Source organism: Bos javanicus, chromosome 16 (assembly GCF_032452875.1).
Source record: "Bos javanicus breed banteng chromosome 16, ARS-OSU_banteng_1.0, whole genome shotgun sequence".
NCBI lineage: Eukaryota > Metazoa > Chordata > Mammalia > Artiodactyla > Bovidae > Bos > Bos javanicus.
This window is the reverse complement of record NC_083883.1, coordinates 50,733,342-50,737,676: the sequence shown is the minus strand read 5'-3', so window position 1 is coordinate 50,737,676 and position 4,335 is coordinate 50,733,342. Positions and strand designations below refer to the sequence as shown.

Genomic DNA, 4,335 nt, shown 5'->3' with positions numbered 1-4,335 from the left:
AGGAAATGGCAACCTACTCCAGTGTTCTTGCCTGGAGAATCCCAGGGACGGGGGAGCCTGGTGGGCTACCTTCTATGGGGTCGCACAGAGTCGGACACGACTGAAGCGACTTAGCAGCAGCAGCAGCAGCAAGGCGGTTATCAGCCCTGAGGGAGGTGGGCAGACAAAGCACCAGAGAAGGGGGCTGGGCCTGCAGTTTTCTCTGTGTTGGGTTAGGAAACCCCAGGTAGTTTGAGCCCAACCCCACCTACTTAGCACTAAGACCTCAGACCCGCAACCCTGGCTCTGCCCAGAGAGGCTGCTCCTGAGCACCCTGGAGGGTCTCCGCCCACCCCCAGCCCCCGCCTTTTTTTTTTTTTTTTTTTTGAGCATTTCTTTGAATTTTATTGAAAATTGACATGGACATTAGAAAGATATCAAGCTAAACAGTGCTGGGTTTGGGTTATTTCTCCTGGCGAAAAAAGCCCCAGAGGAGCAATGACTGGTCACATTTCTGAGCAAAAAGAACAAAGGAGAAGAAAGGAAGAATGAACCATATTCTGGAAAACATGCAAAGAGGCTCTCTCAAGAGACACGGGACAGTAGAATGGCAATGGTTGTAGGGCTATATGGGGATGGGCACACTCAAATGGTATTTCAATGTAAGTTAAACCAACGAATTCAGGGCAGATTTATCAACATCAAAGCTCTCCCTCCAGGTCCCACATTGAGCAGAAACCTCTCCCAAAACCCCAACTGGCCTTGGAAGGCTGAATGGAGTAATTTTGCTCTCACTAAGGTTAAACTCCCCCATCTCTCCTTTCCTTGTCTCTTCTTTCCTTTCTCCACCTGAATGTCAGTAGATCCACTCACCCCGCTTGCTGAGGGGGTCTGCAGAAAGTCTGTGAATGCTGAAGAAGATATGAATGTTGCTTGACTTTCTCATCCATATTTAGAAATGTTTAGTAGTGGCTGTAGACAATCAACCCATTGAACTGGAGAATTGGTGTTTGAAAGGAAAAACAGAAAACTCAAATGAAAAACTTGCAAGCAATACTTTCACACCCATAGCTGAGCTCTCCTGCCTCAGTCACTTACACTTGGATGAGTCATCCTGCAGTTGTCTCTCTTAGGTTACATTGGGTCCATTCTCCAGCTCGGATGGATCTTTCCCTGCCTTGTTAGATTAGGACAAGTCACTTCCATATAAAATTCCATGTAAGTTGGGAGAAAGCTTCTTGCCTGGACACATGAACACTTGTTAAGAGTGTGTGTGTGTGTGTGTGTGTGTGTGTGCACGCACACATGAACGAGTGCACAATTTGGAGGGAGAAGGTGTTGGTTGGTTTCTGGTTTGAGACAATATGGGACCCTAACTCTTCTATTGGAGAAGGCAATGGCAACCGAGTCCAGTACTCTTGCCTGGAAAATCTCATGGGCAGAGGAGCCTGGTGGGCTGCAGTCCATGGGGTCTCGAAGAGTCAGACATGACTGAGCGACTTCACTTTCACTTTTCACTTTCATGCATTGGAGAAGGAAATGGCAACCCACTCCAGTGTTCTTGCCTGGAGAATCCCAGGGATGGGGGAGCCTGGTGGGCTGCCGTCTGTGGGGTCGCACAGAGTCGGACACGACTGAAGCGACTTAGCAGCAGCAGCAACTCTTCTATAATGGTAATCTTCTCCTTTAGACTTAGTGTAGCTGCTGAAGACAAGATTATTAAAAGTTTTTCTTCTCTTTGTCTCTTTTCAGAGTCTGTGAGCCTTCAACTTGGGAGCCCTGAAACTGGAGCAGCTCAGCTGCCATTTTCCTCTGTTTGAAAGCGTCCACTTTGTCATCCAGGGATTTCTTCTTATCCTCCAGCTTCTTCTTCTCACCCTGGTGTAGTTTCTTCAGATGGTCAAGCTTCTAATGCAGCTCTGTCTCTGCCTCTTTAAGTTCAGCTTCTTTCTCTTTGACTCTCTGGACGAAAATCTTTCTCATCTCTTCTTTTTTTTTGAGCTCCTCCAGCAACTCATTCCTTTTGGCCTCATACGTCTCCTGTAAACTGAATGGTTTGCTGTCAGGGTCGGTGTCCTTGAAGCCCACCTCCTCCAGCTTACAGCGGCGGTACAGCTCACAGTGTGGGCCAGGGGTCTGCTCCTGGAGATCCTCCACGTTGCCTCAGATCGGCATATCCTGCAGCTTCATAAAGTCACAGTGGGCTTCATTTTCAACTTGCACCGTGCCCCAAGGATATCGCCACACTTTCATCTTCTTACCTATCTTCCCTTCTTTTGTGCTGCCCATGACAGCAAATGGCAGGTGGGCGTTCACGGTTCTGTTGATCTCTGCTGCTGACTTGTCATCTGTAGGGAACTGGTAGATCTGGATTCCACTGCTGACAAGCTTGCTGGTGATTTTGATTTTGAACTTGGTTAGCTCACTCTTAGAAATGGCATCTGATTTGATCATGATGGGGATGATGTTCCCCTTACTGTCCAGCTTCTTCATAGTCACTCGGTCCAGAGACTTCAAGGAATGACCCATGGGGGCGATGAAGTACAAGCGGGCACGGATGTGAGAGTCACAGTAGGTGTTCAGTACCCTGCAGATCCGCAGCTCCTCCTACAGGTAGGCCTCAAACTGGGCACCGATGAATTCCACGACGGGCTCGTAGCTGTCCTCCTTGTTGATCTGGTCCCCGAAGCCCACTGTGTTAACAATTGTCAGCTTTAGCCCCATGTTGCTCTCTTGAAGGTCATAGGTATTGGACCGGAGCTGGACACCCGGCCATGTGTGTGGGGTTGGCTCCCCCCGACCTTGGTGTTGAACAGGGTGCCCATGAGGGTGGACTTGCCCAAACCTGTCTCTCCCACGCACAGGATGTTGAAGCAGAAGCCCTGGCTGACTTATTCACCAGCTGGTTGGGCAAGCTGTCAAACCCCACATGTCTAGCCAGGGGACCATTCGGCAACCTTCACCCACCTGGCAAGCTATATCGGTCACTGCCATCGCTCCTGCGTCTGCCAGGGCTGCCATGGGTGCCGCCACAATGAGAGCTAGAGCACAGGAAACAGCCAGGGTCTCCCTCTTGATGGGCCCATAATGTTTATTTCTACAAAAATCTTGTCTGAGCCCCTGGCAGCCTAGATCTGTGTGGCTGGTTGCCTAGAGTCTGACACTGCTGGGAGACAGTGAGATGTGACGTGGGACTGAGACGGGTTGGGGGGACCACCTCCCTCTCCTGAGAGTGCCTCCAAGATGCTCCAGGGCCTCTACCACCCAAGCCAGAGATGAATTCTGACAGGAGAGGATGCCTTTTGGGTACCTTTTAAGAGAAAGCCCCATAGATTCTCTTAAAAAGAAAAAGAAAGGTAAGTCAGGACTGGGGAAATGGGTCATTTTAGAAAGGCAAGCTGCTGAGTGTTTTGTCCCCATGACATTCTGAGACTGTGGGAAAGCTGCTGAGAAGTGTGTCCATTGGCTCCGGGCACCTGCAGCCACTTCCAAACAGCTCCTGGAAAGATTGCAGCTCACATACGGGATGCTTTTTGTCACCAGTCATGACACCTGTGTGTGTGTGCTCAGTCATGTTCTTTTCCGTGCGACCCCTTGGACTGTAGCCCTCCAGGTTCTCTGTCCACAGGATTTCCCAGGCAAGAATACTGGAGTGGGTTGCCATTTCCTCCTCCAGGGGATCTTCCCGACCCAGGTATCTAACCAGCGTCTCTTGCGTCTCCTGCACTGGCACCTGTGTTTATGTAGCGCCAACAGATGGAGGCGTGTTGTAACTACACAACTGCTACACAACTCAGACCTCTGACGTCATTCTGTGAATCTTCCCCCGATGTTGTAACAAAACACCAGAATGTGGGGGCAGGGGCTTAAAACAACAGAAATCTGCTCTCTCACAGTCTGGAGGCTGGAATTCTGAATCCAGCTGTGGTCAGGGCTGGGTACTTCTGGGGGCTCTGAGGGGCTATCTGCCTCAGGCCTTTCCTAGCATCTGGTGGGGCCACAGACCTCAGCTTGTAGACATGTCACCCCTGCTTCAGTGATCATGCGTCTCTCCCTGTGTGTCTCTGGTTTTCCTTCTTCCTGGGACATCAATCATTGGAATTCTGGTCCATTCTAACCCAAGATGATCTGACTGCTTCTGCGAAGAGCCTGTTTCCAAACAGTCATATTCTGAGGTTCTGGGTGGCCTTGAATCTGGGCCGACACTGACAAAATACAGTGTTTGCACATCCTTCAGAACTGAGCCTGGATTCTATGGCCAGTCTCAGCCACCCATCCAGTCTCTTGGGATCATCTCCTGGTGGCCCTGGCTGTCTTCCTGATCTGTGGATGAGGCAGGATGGGGGTTATGCGGAA

The 4,335-nt window shown here is 50.2% G+C and overlaps 1 pseudogene; it reads right to left on the bottom strand.

Moving 5' to 3' along the window:
• Positions 1-264: 264 nt before the first annotated feature.
• LOC133227905 (septin-6-like) lies at positions 265-3,273 on the bottom strand (annotated as a pseudogene).
• Positions 3,274-4,335: the final 1,062 nt, after the last annotated feature.